The sequence below is a fragment of the Balaenoptera musculus genome, chromosome 4 (assembly GCF_009873245.2).
Source record: "Balaenoptera musculus isolate JJ_BM4_2016_0621 chromosome 4, mBalMus1.pri.v3, whole genome shotgun sequence".
NCBI classification, from domain to species: Eukaryota; Metazoa; Chordata; class Mammalia; order Artiodactyla; family Balaenopteridae; genus Balaenoptera; species Balaenoptera musculus.
In genome coordinates this window covers 62,345,201-62,364,107 of record NC_045788.1, presented here as the reverse complement: position 1 = coordinate 62,364,107, position 18,907 = coordinate 62,345,201, and the positions used below count along the sequence as shown (strand labels likewise).

The window sequence follows — 18,907 nt, the reverse complement described above, 5'->3', positions numbered from 1 at the left end:
AAGAAACTCCTAAGTTTCTAGTTTGAGCAATGGTTGGATGAAGATTTCATGAAATGAGATAAGGAATATGGGAGGAGGTGTTAGAAGGAAGAAGCTAAACATAGTTTGGGCTGTCATAGCTTTGAGGAACATCTTTACTTTGATACTGAATAGTAAGAAACTGGATATAGTAATCTGAAACATCTGGGTTAGAATTACACACTTCTAAGTCATGAAAGGAAATATTGTATATGAATAAACTGTCCAGGGATAATAGAGATAAAAATCAGTGAACAGTGGATTACATCTTGAGGAAGACCAATATTTATGATATGGTCAGAGGATGGAAACAAAATCCAACTCAGGAACAGTCACAAAGGTTAAAAATCAGAAGACCACACAATCATAGATATCTACAGGACACAGAATTTTAAAAAGGAAGGAGTGATCATCACTGTTTAATAGAGCATTGAGAATGAATAAGATGTGAAAGTTTTATTTTATTTATAAATTAGGAAATCACTGGTATCTTTAGAAAGATGGTGTTTTATCTTCCTCATTAGATGGTAAGCACAGTAATGGGTGATACCCAGCTTGCAGAGAACTGGGGGGAGAAAGGTGAGAGGGAAAGAGGGAGGAAAGGGGGAGGAAGAGAAAGAGAAAGCATCAATGTATGTGTAATTAGAATCCCTGAATAAGAAAACTAAAACAACAGAACAGAATGAATAGTTCAAGACATAATTCAAGAAAACTTTCCTGAGATTATTTTTTAAAAAGTCTTAAATCTACATATTAATAGAACACATACTATTCCAGGGAAAAATGGCCTAAAATGATTATACTGAGACCCAATGCAGTAAAGTTACTGGATTACCCAAACTAAGAAATAGCCAGGAAAAAAGATGAATTTTGAGAGAGGGAAAAAAAACAACCTGGCTAGCCTCAGATTACCCCACAGTGGCATTCCATGACAGACGATAACAGAACAGTATTTTCAAGATCCTTAAGGAGAGCCAAAATGTTTTTCAACATAAAAGCTAGAGGGACTTACTTCCCTGGTGGTCCAGTGGCTAAGACTCCACACTCCCAACGTAGGGGGCCCGGGTTCAACCCCTGGCCAGGGAGCTAGATCCCACATGCCGCAACTAAGAGTTCGCATGCCACAACTAACAGATCCGGCACGTCACAACTAAAGATCTCACATGCTGCAACTAAAGATCCCGTGAGTGCCGCAACTAAGACCTGGCGCAGCCAAATAAATAAATAAATATTTTTAAAAATAATAAAATAAAATAAAAGCTAGAGACCAACAATTTGAAGACTCAACAAACTCAAAAAATATTGTTCTCATAAGCCTTCCCTTTTTTTTTTTAAGCCTCCTCCATATTAGTTTACTTTTGGCCAAATTGTGCCCAAATGTCCTCCATATTTAGAAAAAAAGATGTGCCTTTTATTAAACTTTTGTCCCCTTCTATTTAGAAGCCTATCATTTTACAGCCAAGAATGTGAAGCATGATATTCTTTTCTTTTTCATGAAAGTAATATGAATTCACAGAAGAACATTTGAAAATTACATAAAGAGGGGCTTCCCTCGTGGCACAGTGGTTAAGAAACCACCTGCCAATGCAGGGGACACGGGTTCGAGACCCAGGAAGATCCCACATGCCATGGAGCAACTAAGCCCATGTGCCACAACTACTGAAGCCCACGCCTACAGCCTGTGCTCTGCAACAAAAGAAGCCACCGCAATAAGAAGCCCATGCACCGCAACGAAGAGTAGCCCCTGCTCGCCACAACTAGAGAAAGCCTGTGCACAGCAATGAAGACCCAACACAGCCAAAAATAAATAAATTTATATTTTTAAAAATTACATAAAGATATTTTAAGATAAAATGTCCTCCATAATTTTACCATGAAGAGAAAATATTATTTAAAACTATTATATTTCTTTGCCTTTTTCTAATCATTTAGCATAATTAAGATCCTATCAGTTGTTCTCAAAGTCTGATTCATGAGAGGCCACAGGAGGTCTTCAAGACTCAGGGGGTTTGTGACGTCAAACTAATTTTCATAAAAATATTAAGATTTCATTTTTATTTTTCAGCGTGTTTACTTTTGCAAATATGGTGTAACTGCAAGGGTCAGTAAAACTGCTGTCTCCTTAGCCTGCATCCAGGCAGTGGCGCCAATCCATACTAGTAGTCATCATATTCTTCACAGTCATGCCCTCAGAGGAAAGGAAAAAATGCCATTTTCACTCGACTGTCCTTGATGAAGCAGTGGTTTTAATTTTATTAAATCTCAACCTTTAAGTACATTTTTTAAAATATTCTGTGTGATGAAATGAGAAATAGGAATAAGCCATTTCTGTTGCACAGCAAAGTGCTATAGCTGTCTCAAGGAAAAGAACCTGCACAACTGTTTGAGTTGTGAGCTGAACCAACCACTTCTATCACGGATTACCACGACTGACAGAAAAAGATATCTATTCAGATTTGAGTATCTGACAAAAATTTTTTCAGAAATGAACACAGGCAAGCTGTCACTTCAAGGGGAAAAAATGAACATATTTGTTGCCAATGATAAAATTCAAGCTTTCAATTGAAAATTAGAATTTTGGAAATCACACAGCCAATTCTGTGAGCTTTACAGCTTCAGAGTAGTTAGACTTTACTGATGAGATTGGTGGTGATTCATTAGCTTTTCTTCTTTTTTTTTTTTTTTGGCCATACCGCATGGCTTGTGGAATCTTAGTTCTCCAACCAGGGATTGGACTCAGCCCCTCGGCAGTGAGAGTGCAAAGTCCTAACCACTGGACCGCAGGGAATTCCCTCATTAGCCTTTCTTTCTTTTTTTTTTTTTAAATTATTTTTGTTTATTTTTGGCTATGTTGGGTCTTTGTTTCTGTGCGAGGGCTTTCTCCAGTTGCGGCGAGCGGGGGCCACTCTGCATCGCAGTGCGCAGGCCTCTCACTATCGCGGCCTCTCTTGTTGCGGAGCACAGGCTCCAGACGCGCAGGCTCAGTAATTGTGGCTCACGGACCTAGTTGCTCCGCGGCATGTGGGATCTTCCCAGACCAGGGCTCGAACCCATGTCCCCTGCATTGGCAGGCAGATTCTCAACCACTGCGCCACCAGGGAAGCCCTCATTAGCCTTTCTTGAAGAAACTGCTTCAGCAACCAAGAAATGACTGGGAAAACTATAGCAAAAGCACTGGTGATCAGCAGGAACTATATTTAACTACAAAAGTAAGCCTAAAACAACAAACAGATACCCTCTGACAATGAGGAAAAGATTTATATGAAGACAAATTGGGAGGAGAAAGAGAAAAGGTCGGGGGGAGAAAAGATTAAGTGGCCTCATCTGTAAATTGGTAGTCAAAAGATATCCTTTAAAACTCACAATTAAACTTAGAACTAGAAGCATTTTTAACAGTATAAAAGATAATGATTAAAATCTGGTAATAGAGGAGGGGTTGAGGAGAAAGAAGGAAGAAAAATATGCTAAATTTAATAACAGAAAGGACCAATGCCCCCAAAAAATAGAGGATCAAGGGTACTATATAATGCTATAATTACAAAGGTAGTCACTGGAATAAAATACACAATTGTAAATATCAGAAGTACACGTAAAAAATAAAGTGGTAAAAGGCTTTCTTTAAAAAAAATAAAAACAAAAAATATTTGGTTTAACTCACCTAAGATTTTCAGATTGAAATATGAAAAAAGCAAACACCCAACTCTACGTAGTAAACAAGAAACAAATACAAAGTGATCTGGAAAGACCAAAAATAAAACGATAGGCAAAAGTATACCATGCAAAGAAAAATCAGGATTGTGATCAGATTAAAGGTTGTTTATCAGCTAAAGTAAAATTCAGGCTAAAAGGGCATTAAATGAATAAATAAATCATAGTGAAGATAAATTTCCTATTTCTATATGCCAAATTGCTACAGGGTACGTTCTAAATTATACGGTGCTAACATTCCTAAGGCAGAAAATGGAAGGAAAAATAGAGAAAAGAACACTATTAACAGGGCACTTTACTTCTCACTGTCCATGAGAAATTGGGTAGACAAAAATGGGTAAGGGTTTAGAAGATCTAACAATTAATTTTAAAAATCTGACTGACAATGAACGATTTTCTGTGAAAATACACAAAATATTATATCTCAAGTGCTTGTGGAACATTAATGATCATATATTAGACCACACACACACAAAAAAAACCCTAAATAAGCTCCAAAAAGTAGAATTGGTACACAAAACATGATCTGAACACAATACAATAAAACTAGAAAGGAATCATATATCAGAAAGTAAAATGCTCTCTCCACCTAAAAAATAAACTTTCTCTAAAACTCTTCAAAGAAGGAATACCAATCACATTTGATGATTACATATAAAGACAATAATGAAAGTGGTACATATTGAACTGATAGCTTTAAATAAATCTGTAATTTGACATTTTTAGAACACTCCAACAGCAGTAAAATACACATTTTTCTGAAATACAGAGAGCATTTACTAAAATAAATGATATATTTTAGGCCATAAAACAAGTTGCAAATTTTAAAAGATTCAAGTTGTACAAAGTATGTTCTCTGACCACAATGAAATTAAATTAGAAATTAACAAAATAAAGAATAACAGAGATGACATCACTATAGATTCTTCAGATATGAAAAGGGTAATGAAAATGCCATGAGCAACTTCTTGCCAATAAACTTGACAACTTAGATGAAATAGCTGAATTTCTTTAAAGATAGAAAATACCAATGCTTATTCAAAAAGAAATAGAAGAAATATATAACCTTCTAAGAAATTGTAGTTTAAAACTTCCTTACAAAGAAAACTCAAGGCCTTGATACTTTCAATGGTGAATTCTATCAAACATTTAAGGAAGAAATAATACCAATTATTATTATTAATTATTATACCAACTCTTCCATAACATTGAAAAGAAGGTAATAATTCACAACTAATTCTATGAAGTCAGCATTACTCCAATACCAAAACCACTCAAAGGCATTACAAGAAAAGAAAACAGATCATCATTCCCCATGAACACAGATGTTCACATAGAAAGGATAATATATCATAACCAAGTGGGTTTATCCCAGGAATGTAGAGTTGCTTTAAAATTCAAAAAATCAATATAAATCATCTAATTAACAAATGAAAAAAGAAAAACCATATGATCATCACTATAGACAGAAAAAGAAACTGACCAAAGCTAACAACATTCATTCCTGAAAAAAAAAAAATCTTAGAAAATTAAGAATAGAACTTCCTCAACCTGATAAAGGGCATCTTTAAAATCCTATAGCTAGCATATTTATAAATCTAAGACTGATGCTTTCCCACTAACACTGGAATAAGATAAGGATGTCAACTCTCACCGTTTGTATTCAACATCACACTGGAGGCCATACTGGAGCCAGTGTAATAATGCAAGAAAGAGAAACACAAGACATCCACATTGGAAAAGAATTATTCTGTCTTTATTGCTGACAGCATGATTGTCTATGTAGAAAATCTGGTGGAATATACAAAAAGCTATTAGAGCTAATAAGTGAGTTTAGCAACAGTATAGATCAAATACTAAAATCAGTTGCATTTCTATAAACTAGAAACAAACAAGGTGAAATTGAAGTTAAAAAAAATACCATTTACAACAGTGTCAAAAAGTAAAAAAGGGAAAACTGTGCAACTACCAAAAAAAAAAGACACTATTCTTTCTGTGAACCAATTTCAAAAATCCTCCAAGGCCGGGCTTCCCTGGTGGTGCAGCGGTTGAGAGTCTGCGTGTCAATGCAGGGGACACGGGCTCGAGCCCTGGTCTGGGAGGATCCCACGTGCCGCGGAGCAACAGGCCGTGGCCTGTGAGCCACAACTACTGAGCCTGCGCGTCTGGAGCTTGTGCTCCGCAACAAGAGAGGCCGCAACAGTGAGAGGCCCGTGCACCGTGATGAAGAGTGGCCCCCGCTTGCTGCAACTAGAGAAAGCCCTCACACAGAAACGAAGACCCAACACAGCCAAAAATAAAATATAAATAAATAAAAAATTTAAAATAAAAAATCCTCCAAGGCATATTAAGTGAAAAAAAAAAATTTGTGTGTGTGTACAAAATCACAAATATAGTTTTCTAGCATTTGTGTTAGAAAAGGAAGAAATACAAATGTATGAGTAGGTAAACATGTATATGTGCTTGCATTTACAAAAAGAAAACCTAGAAATATATTTAAAAACAGTAAAAATGGCAAGAAGCAGGGGGGAACTAGACAGATAGCATTAGGGTGGGAAGGAGACTTTTCACTGTACACATTTTTACATTTTTAAATTTTTGAATCATATGAATATATAGCTGATCCAAAAATTGAATGTTTAAAAAAGAACAGAAGCAGGTAATACAACTGTGTACAACAGGACATATAGACAAGGACATACACCAAACCACTGGTGAAATTCAACCATGTTTACATAAAGCATCTACTATGGACCAGGCACAATACTAGATGTTAATGATGCATATTTAACAAAACAGATATATTTTATCGTTGGTACAAAGATTTTTTTAAAAGAGTACCAATGAAGTATGATGAAAGTTAAGAGAGGGGAACTATGGAATGCCAGGGGCACTGACAGCAAGAAAGACTACCTGTCTGCCTTCTTGAGAATGTGACATTTAAATGGACACCTGAAAGATAGCATTCACCAACCAAACTGTAGGGAAGAATGCTCCAGCGAGAGGCAATAATAGCTTGTGGAAAAGTCCAGATGTAAGAGATGGCACAGAACCTCAAGAAACTGAGACACTGCGACCAGGACACAGAAAGATAAGACTGGCGTTGGATGAGGAAGGGGCAATGTGCAGGATTCCGGACTTTATTCTAAGGGTCATGGAAAACCACTGAAGGACTTTTAAGCAGGGACGTGAGATTAAAAACTTAAGAATTGTGGCAGGATTACAAATGGTTTAGAGTCTTTTTACTTTTGTCACTCATAAAAATAAAAACACAAGTACATTAGAATACATGTGTAGACTTTAATTACTTCTTTGCAAATTTCTGCTACTATATGCCACTTGCCGACTCCAATTCCCTACAGACTTCTTAGCTCTCTTAGCCTAGGCTCTCTCACCATCTGCAATTCCAAACTTTTACTCACTTCCTTCTTTCTTTATCAAGGGACCTTTAAATGCCTTGAAAAGAGGACACACAGGAGATTTCCACTTCCAGGAAGATGGAGCAGACATATTTTTCCCTATTCCTCCCACCTGTACAACTAAAAACCCTGAACAGTATATACAACACAAATATAAGACTCTAAAAGGTAGAGAGGAAAAGGCAGACCAACTAGGACCTCAGGATCTGAGGAACGACATAGTGGTTGAGTTCCCTGGTTTCTTTTAACCATATGTCTCAGGCTTGGAGCTGAAGAAGCCAGCAACCTGGAAATGCCCATGGGTGCAGACAGAAAAGCCTAAACAAAAGCTTACTCTCTCTAGCCAAAACAACAAAAAAGGAAGAATCTGGTAAGATAAAACTGGCCCCACAGCCACTGTGATGGTTAATTTTATGTATCAACCATGAGGTGCCCAGATATTTGGTCAAACATTATTCCGGGGTGTCTGTGAGGGTGTTTCTGAATGAGATTAACATATGAATCAGTAGACAGAGTAAAGCAGGTTGTCCTCCCCAGTGCTAAAACATCAGCTCTTTGTGGGTCTTGAGTCTGCTAGCTCTCAGACTAGAACTTTATCATCAGCTCTCCTGGTTCTCAGGCCTTCAGACTTGGACTGGAACTACACATCAGCTCTTTTGGATCTCCAGCTTGCCAACTGCAGATCTTGGGACTTCTCAGCCTCCATAATTGTGTGAGCTAATTCCTTATAAAAAAAATCAAACAATATATCCCCTATTGGTTCTATTTCTCTGGAGATCCCTGATTGATACACTCACCCATGCCAGCAAAGGCTGAGTGGAAACCCTAGATTTTCACCCTACACAGAATATAACAAGGTACTCCAATCCTCCCTTCCCCGATCAGGGTGGTATCAGAGAAGTCTACAGAAAGTCAGGACTTTCAATCCCAACAAGCCAATAACAAACCCCTTCCTCCTCTCCCATGGAAAGTAGCAATGAAGATCATGTTGGGAGCTGAATTCCTACCTACACCCAAGAGTAATGAGGCCCCACTGGGGAATGGTGTCAGAGGAGGCCTATGAATCAGAACTTTCACCAGTGCCCAGTCCAGCAGTAATGATGCCACTCTCACCACAGTGTCAATGGAGGCCACAAGAAGAGCAGCAATGAGGCACCCCTAGCCTCACTAGCTAGCCAGTGAGGTACCAGGGAAGGACTAATAAGGAGCAGGAACTCCCATCTCAGTCCAGCAGTGAGGAGGAGCACTCCTCATCAGGTATTAATGGAAGATGAGTAGGGAACCTGGACTTTTACCCAAATTTGGCAGTAATAGAGTGGCACCCCTCCTCTTACCCTGCCAGGGCACTATCAGAAGGAAGTAGCTAAAACAGAAAGCTTAAATAAGATGTGGAGTCTCACAATATAAACATCCAGAATGCCAGGTTTCAAAAGAAAATCAGAAATTATATCAAGAACCTGGAAGATCTGAACCTGAATTTAAAAATGATAATCAATAGATGCCAACACTGAGATGACAGAGATGTTAAAATGATCTGACAAAGATTTTTAAAGCAGCCATCATAAAAGTGCTTCAATGAGCAATTACAAACAACCTTGGAACAAATGAAAATACAGAAAGTTTCACCGAAGAAATAGAATATATAAAGAAGAACCAAATGGAAATTTTAGAACTGAAAAATATAATAACTGAAAATTTTAAAAACTCAAAGGATGGGCTCAATAGAAGAATAGAGGGTTCAGAGGAAAGAATCAGTGAACTGGAAGAAAAAACAACAGAAATTTATAATCAAGGAGAAAAAAAAATGACTGACTGAAAAAAAGTGAACAAAGACTCAGGGACTTGTAGGACTATAAAAAAAAGATCTAACATTTGTAATATCAGAGTCTCAGAAGGAGAGAAGAAGGAGGGTGGGACTGAAAAAGTACTCAAAGATGTAATGGCTAAAAATGTCCCAAATTTGGCAAAAGACATAAACACACAGATTTATCCAAACAGCATAAATCCAAGAAATCCGCACCAAAGATAGTTTTCAAAACTTCTCAAAACTAAAGACAAAAAAAAAAAAAATCTTAAAAGTGGCATAAAAAAAGACCACACCTGGGAATTCCCTGGCAGTCCAGTGGTTAGAACTCTGCACTTTCACTGCTGAGGCCCAGGTTTGATCCCACACTTTAGCGATAGAGGGAAAAAATAATTTGAATGACTGGATTTCTCAAGAGAAATCATGGAGGCCAGAGGAAGTAGCATGATTTTTTCAAGTGCTGAAAGACAATAACTGTCAACCCAGAATCCTAAATCTAGTGAAATATTCTTAAGGAATGAAGGGAAAACCAAGACATTCTCAGATGAAGAAGACTTTGCTGCCAGCAAAATTACTCCAAAAGAATGGCTAATTAAAGTTCTCTAAAGAGAAAGGAAACAGTAAAGCAAGGGACCTTGGCATATCAGGAAAGAAGAAAGAACATGGCAAGCAAAAACAAGGGTAAATAAAATAGACATTCCTTCTCTTGAGTTTTCTTACTTATGTTTTACGGTTGAAGCAGAAATTATACTGTGTGATGTGGTTCTAAATGAATGCAGAGGAAATATTTAAGACAATATATTATAAAGAGGAAAGGGTAAATGGATATAAAGGCAGGTAAGGTTTCTACACTACTTCAATTGGAATGTATATATAATATAATACCTAGAGCAACCACTATAAAAAGCTATACAAAAAGATTCACTCAAATATACTACAGATAAATCAAAATGAAATCCTAAAGAATTTTCAAGTGACTCACAATAAGGCAGGAAAAAAGAAAACAGAGAAGCGAAAAATTGAGAGAAGAAACAAAACAAAAAATGACAGACTTAAACCCTAACATATGGACAGTTACATTAAATGTAAATGGTCTAAATATACCAATTAAAAGACAGAGGTTGGCAAAATGGATTCAAGAAGTCTACAAAAAAACTCACTTCAAATTTAACAATACAGGCAGGTTGAAAATAAACTGATAGAAAAAGACATATGATGCAAACATCAATCAAAAGAAAGCAGGAGTGGCTACATTAATATTAGATAAAATAAACTTTGGAGCAAAGAACACTGCCATAAACCAATAGAGACATTATAATGATAAAAGGGTCAATCCACCAAGAAAACAGCAATCCTAAATGTGTATGCACCAAATAACAGCACTGCAAAGTAAATGAAGCAAGAATTGATAGAACTGAAAAGATAAACAGACAAATCCACAATTCTGCTAGAGACTTCAACATGTACTCTCAAAAACTGACAGAACTAGACAGAAAATTAGCAAGGATATAGACAAACTCAGTAACACCATCAACCAGCAAAATACCCAAATGATATTTTTAGAACACTACAACCAACAACAGCAGAAAGCAAATTCGTTTCAAGTGCCCACTGAACATATTCCAAGATAAACGACATCTAGGGTCATTAAACAAACTTCAGCAAATCTGAAAGTACTGAAACCATACAGCATGTGTTCTCCAACCACAACTGAATCAAACTAGAAATCACAAAGAGAAAGATAACAAGAAAATCTGCAAACAGTTGAAAACTAAGCAACACATTTCTAAATAACCCATGAATCAATGAGGAAGTCACAAGAGAAATTTTAAAATACATTCAACTGAAGGAAAATGAAAATACAGCACATCAAAACTTGTAGGACACAGCTAATAGTCATGCTGAAAGGAAATTTACAGCATTAAATACATACATTAGAAAACAGAAAAAGTCTCAAATTAACCTAAGCTCTCATTTCAAAAACTTAGAAAAAGAAGAACAACATAAATACAAAGCAAACAAAAGGAAGAACATAAGGAGCAGACATCAATGCAACTGAAAACAAAAAAACAATAGAGAATGTCAGTAAAACAAAGAGCCAGTTAATTGAAAAAAGAGAGTAAAACTGAGGAAACTCTACCAAGACTGACAAAGAATAAGAAGTAGACACAATTACCAACATAAGGAATGAAGCAGGGGATATCAAAATAGACCCTGTAGATATCAAAAGGATAATAAGGGAATACCATGAACAACACTACACACATAAATTTGACCGCTTAGATGAAACGGATCAATTCCTCAAAAAAACACTATCACAGCTCACTCAATATGAAATAGATCACTTGAATACCCCTCTAATTATTAAAGAAAGTGAATGCATAATTTTAAAACTCCCCACCCAAATCTCTATGCTCAGATGGTTTCACTGAAGAATTACATCAAACGTTTAAAGAACTGATACCAATTCTATATAATCTCTTCCAGAAAACAGAAGAGGAGAGAACACTTCCCAACTCATTTTGTATAGTATTACTAACACCAAAATCTGAAAAGACATTACAAAAAAATAAAACTACACACCAAAATCCCTCATGAATAAAGATGCAAAAATCCTTAACAAAATATTAGCATATATAATTCATCAATATATAAAAAGAATTACACATCATGACCAAGTGAGGTTCATTCCACAGACGCAAGGCTGGTTCAATAATTTAAAATCCATCAATATAATGCACCATATTAACAGGCTAAAGCAGAAAAATCATATGATCATATCAGTCAGTGCAGAAAGTACATCTGACAAAATTCAACACCCATTCAAGAAAAACAACTCTTTAGAAAAATAGAAAGAGAGGGTAATTTCCACAACTTGACAGAGTACCTGCAGCAAACATGCAGCTAACATTATACTTAAAGGTGAAAAATCAAATGCTTTCACTCTAACTAGGAACAAGGCAAGGATGTCAGCTCTCACTACTCTTATTTAACACAGTAAGAAGTTCTAGCCCTGGAAATACTGCCCTGGAAGTTCTAACCATGCAATAAAGGGAAAAAAAGGGGTCGTGGATTTGGGGGAGGCATAGATTAGGAAGGAGAAAATAAAACTATTCCTGTTTGCAGATAACATGATTGTCTACGTAGCAAATCCCAAGGAATCTACACAAAACTTCCTAGAACTAAGAAGTGAGTCCAGCAAGATTGCAGGATACAAGATAAACACACAAAAACCAATTACATTTCTATATGCTATTAGTGAACACATGGACACCAAAATTAAAAATTCAATACCATTTACAACTGCAAAAGAAAAGAAGGGAGGAGAGGAGGGAAGGCAAGCAGGCAGACTGACTAGGTATAAATCTAATAATGTAATCTAATGTACAGGAATTGTACTGAAAACTAGAAAATACTGATGAAAGAAATCAAAGAAGACTGTAAGACTCAACATGGTGGACTTCCCTGGTGGCGCAGTGGAAAGAATCTGCCTGCCAATGCAGGGGACATGGGTTCGAGCCCTGGTCCAGGAAGATCCCACATACCGTGGAGCAACTAAGCCCGTGCACCACAACTACTGAGCCTGTGCTCTAGAGCCTGCGTGCCACAACTATTGAAGCCCGCGCACCTAGAGCCTGTGCTCCACAACAAGACAAGCCACCGCCATGAGAAGCCTGCGCACCACAACGAAGAGTAGCCCCCGCTCGCTGCAACTAGAGAAAGCCCACGCACAGCAACGAAGACCCAACGTGGCCAAAAATAAATAAATAAATAAACAAACAAACAAAAGACTCAACATAGTAAAGATGTCAATTCTGCCCAAATTGATACATAGGTTTAATATAATTTCTATCAAAATCCTCACAAGATTATTTTGTAGATACAGACAATAATTTTCTATAATGTATATGGAAAAGCAAAGAAATTAGAATAGCTGAAACAATTTTGACATGAAAAATAAAGTAGAAGAATCACTTTATCCAATTCCAAGACTTACTACATAGCGACAGTAATCAAGACTGTGGTATTGGCAGAAGTATAGACACATAAGTCAATGGAATAGAAAGGAGAACCGAGAAATAGACCCACACAAATATGCCCAACTCATTTTTGACAAAGGTGCTAAAGCAATTCAATGGGGGAAAGATAGCTTTTTCAACAAATGGTGCTGGAGCACTTGGACATTCATAGGCCAAAAAAAATAAAAATAAAAACAAATAAACTTTGATCTAAGTCTCATAAGTTATATAAAATTTAACTCAAAACATCACAGATTTAAGTGCAAACACAAAACTATAAAACTTTTAGAAAAAAACGCAGGAGAAAATCTTCAGGATCCTAGACTAGACAAAGAATTCTCAGACCTGATGCCAAAAGCATAAAAGGAAAAATTAACAAACTGGACTTCATCAAAATTTAAAACTTTTGCTCTGCAAAAGCCCCTGTTAAGAGGATAAAAAGAAAAGCTACTTACTGGGAGAATCACCTACCTGACAAAAAGCTAGAATGTAGCATATGTTTTTTAAAAATCTAGAACTATCAAAACTCAACAGCAAAATAAAAAACAATCTAATTAGAACATAGGCAAAACACACGAACAGACATTTGACAAAAGAAGATATACAAATGGCCAACAAGCACAAGAAAAGATGTTCAACATCTTCAGCCATTAGGGAAACATAAGTTAAACCACAATGAGGTATCACTACACATCTATCAGAATAACAAAGATAAAAGAGAGTGACTTCATCAAATGCTGGTGAGGACAAATAAATTATAATTATAGGTTCAAATCTTTTGTTAGATAAATAAAAGCCACAGCCTGTCAAAAACATCATGAGATCCAAAAGTTATCTTCTGTAGTTAAGACAGGGCAAAATATTGACTGATCTTTGGAGGAAAGCAGAAATACTGAATGGCATTATATATTCTGACTCTAAGGAAAAGGTGAGACTCCTCCTCAAAGGTAAAGATTAAAACTGAGACAGCGGGCATGAGTGCCACCTGCTGGTAAAATGTAAATGCTCAGTATTTTGCCTGAGATAGAAACCAGTCTTAGGAATTTAAACTAATTGAATTAGAGGTTACCTATTTCCGATGAGAGTTTCTCCATAACGATACAGAATTCTCAGACCTTCCCACCCAGCAAAACAAAGTCTTTTAAAAAACACTCCTGATTAGTTGGTCATCATCCCTTTACTTCAGTACATTCAATAGTAGGAGGCACACAAGTCCAAGACTTGTTACATCATCACTAGGTCATTTTCAACTGAAACAGACCTTCTCCTGGTTTCTACCCACTTACATTAGCCTTCCCTCTGCTGCAATACAATAAATCTCCATATGACAGTCCTTCACCATCTGAAAGCAGCCGTGTCTCCACTTACTTTCTCCTCTGATTAAACAACCCCAGTATTTTTTTTAACTGTTGTTTTTAAAACCTCCCACCATTCCAGTTGTGGGATGTAGGTCAGTCTGTCAACAGTCCATAAAATATCTTTAAGAGTTTTTATTTTCAACACATAGCCCAGTGGTACTATCACTTTCCTCTGTCTGGGCCTTAACACACAATTGGCTCACACTAAGTTTGTGGTCAACTAAAATCCTGTCCAGCTAGATTTTCCCAATCCAGTATGCATGCAACTTAATTATTTGAATCTAGTGCAAGTCTTAATGTTTATCCTTGTTAAATTTCATCTCATAACAATTTTGATTGCACTCTGTCAAGATCATTTGGGACCCTGAATTCTTGGTGCCATCTAAATTCGACAAGCCACTCCATAAATCTTCATCCAAATCAATGATAAAAAACTTGGATATGAAAGATCCCTAGAAAGTAATTAATACTAAGCCACCAAGAATACTCTTTGGGTAGGGATGTTCATCATCTGCAAATCTACTTACTATTTACTAATTTACTTCAGCAATGAGGATAATGGAAAACTAAGACAAATGCTTTAACAAAATCAAGATGTTATGTAATAAGCATTGCATGAATATACTGTCCGGGGACTTCCCTGGTGGTGCAGTGGTTAAGAATCCGCCTGCCAATGCAAGGGACATGGGTTCAATCCCTGGTCCGGGAAGATCACACATGCCACGGAGCAACTAAGCCCGTGCACCACAACTACTCAGCCTGCGCTCTACAGCCCATGAGCCACAACTACTGAGCCTGTGTGCCACAACTACTGAAGCCCACGCACCTAGAGCCTCTGCTCCGCAAAAAAAGAGAAGCCACCGCAATGAGAAGCCTGCGCACTGCAACGAAGCATAGCCCCCGCTCACCGCAACTAGAGAAAGCCTGAGCACAGCAATGAAGACCCAATGCAGCCAAAAAATTAATTAATTAAAAAGAAGAAGATAGTGTCCTCACATTCCTGTCAAAAATGCAGTTTATGAGTTTAGCAAGGTTGTTTTTAGGTGAACTCATGGAAAATTGCTCATAAACCACACTGGGGTTATCCGTGGGTAGTTTCCTATGTCCACTCTTCTTTTAAAAAATTACACTTTAAGAGTTAACCTATTTAATTATTTTATGACTGTTTTATGATTAAATATTTATGACTTAACACTTAAAACAGCAGATTTATGGTGACTTGTGCATGTATTTCACTCATCCTAATGGGCTGAAGATCACCTTTTCCAAAAGCAAATAGTCCTCCTGAGTGAAATAAACTGTCTCCTCTGCTTAGGCATCCACGCTTAAGCGAGTGTGCCTTAATTGAATACTGATCCAAAGTTACTTACAAATTATTAATGATAGCTCAGATCATTCAAACAGGATCCCAGGTTATAATTTCACTGCGTCTTGAGATTTGAACAATCATGATGTAACTATATGAAATATACCCTGGGCTTCAACTTTTTTCTTTAATATATTTATCTGGACTTTTTCATTTTATTTTATTTTTTTTAAGATTTTCTTTCTTTCTCTCTTTATTTTTTTTTTTTTTTTTTTTGATGTGGACCATCCCCGAAGTCTTCAATGAATTTGTCACAACCCTGCCTCCGCTCTATGCCCTGGCCTTCCTGCCGCAAGGCACACGGGATCCTAGTTCCCCGACCAGGCATCGAATCCGCAACCCCCTGCATTGGATGGCGAAGTCCCAACCACTGGACCACACTGCATTGGATGGCAAAGTCCCTGGACTTTTCCATTTTAAGGACCATTCTCTATGCTCATGAAAAAGGAAGCAAAACAAGAAGTGTTGCTCTAGAGTAGAGTGTAGAAGTCCGGATGTGGACTCTGAAGCCCAAGTGCCTGGATTCTAATCCCAGCTCTATCATTCACTAGCCATGCGACCTGCAACAGGCAATTCAACCTCTCTGTGCCTCAGTCTCACTGATAAATGTGAATAATGACAGTACCTACCTCATAGAGTTATAGGAATTAAATGAGTTAACAAGTGTGAAGGGTTTGTAACAGTGCCTGCCACACAGTAAGCACTAAAGACTTCAGATGTTTGCTATAATTATCATTCTTGATCACCTATTAACATCACCCCTTCTCACTCATCCTTTCCCTGCACTTGCTCTGAAAATAACAATATAGTACAATGGTTAGTTAAGAGCTGGGCTCTGAAGTCAGAAAAACCTGGATTGGAGTTCTGTCCTCACCCTTTATCAGCAATACTACCTTGGGAAGTCACTTAACCTCTCTCAGCCTAAATTTCCTCATCAATAAAATGAGGATAAAACAGTATCTACTTCATGGTGCTGTTGTGAGAATTAAACAAAAATGAATGTCACACCCTTCACGTAGTACTTGGCACATAATATACGTATTCAGTGAATCTTTGTCAAAAGCCCTCCTTTGTGCCCCTTAGCATTTTGGTAGGCACAATCTGGACCAGACCAGTCTCTTTTCTGACAGTCGTACAGATTCTTGATGCTTTTGGCAAATATATTTGGTTATCTGCCTCTATCCAACTCTGGTAGCTGTTCTGTGTTTTGTAGACAGATACTTCTCTCAACATTCCTCCCCATTTCCTTTCTCTTTGAATTGTTTGTGGTTATTACATCAGAATTTAAGAATTTCCTGTTCTTTGTGAACCTACTATTATTTTGGAGCCTATAACCATGAGGCTGTGCCCATATTTTTTTCCCTAAAATATCTGCTTTCTAAAACACAGGATTCACGAGTGTTATTTTTTCATCATTATTACAAACTTTAAAATAAATGATAATTTTTCTATCAATAATCTATCCCTTCTATATCCCCAATCATTGGGAAAAAGTAAATTCAGGATAATGGTTCCCACCATCGTTTCCTTTACCACCTATGAGACTAAATGATGAATAAATCAAAAATGTTATCAGATACTCTTTTAGCAGAATGAAACTTCTGACAAATATCTAGATGGTTAAAGAACACATTACTACTACCGTTTGTTTCTCAGTAAATTTTACAATCTCATGCTGAGATTCTTTCATATTTCTCCATCAGAATATCACTTTTGTTCCTTTCTTCTTTTATAGCTCTCTACCATATTCTTCCCCAGCAAGGTGGTTTCCATCTTATGTGTACACACGCACACGTGCACACACACACCCCTCGTTAGCCCCTCCTAGCATTCCCTATTGGATGTTTCTTTTCAACAAAGTACATCTTCCAACGACCAGAGTTCTTACATGAGTACCATCCTACCACCTCTTGGTAATAGATATTTTCTGGTCAAAATACTAAGTTTTCTTTTCTATATATACTGCACTGATATACAAAATCATATACATACAAGGTACTGTTCCCAAACAGTTTTGTCCCCAAATGCCTTCTTTCTGCCATATGTTTTCCTCTTCTAAGTTATCTATTTTTATAATCTTATATAGGCTTCTTTCTCTTCTTTACTGACAAATGTAATAAGCTTCTAGCCAAAAGGCAATACAAGTTACTCTGCCAGAAGCCCACTACTGCAGCATTAAAGAGTACAGTTCAGGAAACCAAATCCTGTTTTGATACCCTCCAACTGTTAACTGCCACATCTATCCTTGTCTTCCAAAGTTAAGAGCAGCAAAAAGAGATATAAAAAGATATGAGCTGTGTCTGCTCCTCAGAACTCCAAAACCCCAGATTTCCTTTAAACATTTCCATTAATGTACACAAGAAAAGTTATTTTGACTAGACTGTCAACTTTAAGATAGCAAGGACTACTTATCTTTTACACACTACCGCCCAGTGCCTAGTACATGTTAGACCAGAGGCTGCATCCTTTGACCCATGGGCCAAGTCCTCCCACAGCCTGTTTCTAAATGGCTCAGAGCTAAGAATGTTTTTCACATTTTTAAAGGGCTGTTTAAAAACAAACAAATAAAAAAATCACTCAGAGGAATATGTGACAGAGACCATATATACCCCACAAAGCCTAAATTTTCCATCTGGCCCTTCTCAGAAAATGTTTGCTGACCCCCATTATCAGACCCTCAAATGTTTGTTAAAAGAGGAGGCAGGGGGAGGGGAGGGAGCCCTCAGAATGGGAAAGAAGACACAGATTTGCAACAAATATATTTTGAGATCACTGCAAATGGTGAAACTCTCATAATAAGCACTGTGCAGGTCTTTAAGTCATTCCTTGACTTCCATTTTCACTGAGTTTCAAGAGAAACTAAAGATTGTTCATCAGTATATTTAAGAGATCATAATTGTTTTTTTGCAACGTATCTTATCTTGAATCACAGGTGCTCCTAGGAGAACTAAATTTAAACCTTGGTAGTATACTTCTTCTCCAACTAGCCTAGTTAACATACGTTAGTCATCAGCAAGGTGTAAGGTGTCAATTCACAGGTATGTACCCTCATACATACCTCCTTTCCTTCCATGCAGCACCAAGTGCCTAAGCACTAACAACCCACAACATTTTACTCATCTGTTCCCATGTGTCTGTACACCTGTTACCTCAAAATTCAATCACTGAGAATGCTCCACAAACCCTGTAATAAAGCTCTGAACACTGAAAAATGT

The 18,907-nt window shown here is 37.1% G+C and overlaps 1 protein-coding gene across 1 annotated transcript in view; it reads right to left on the bottom strand.

Annotated features, from left to right (window-relative positions):
• VPS8 (VPS8 subunit of CORVET complex) overlaps nt 1-18,907 on the bottom strand; it is a 280,105-nt gene that overhangs the window by 196,606 nt on the left and 64,592 nt on the right. The window lies entirely within an intron of this gene.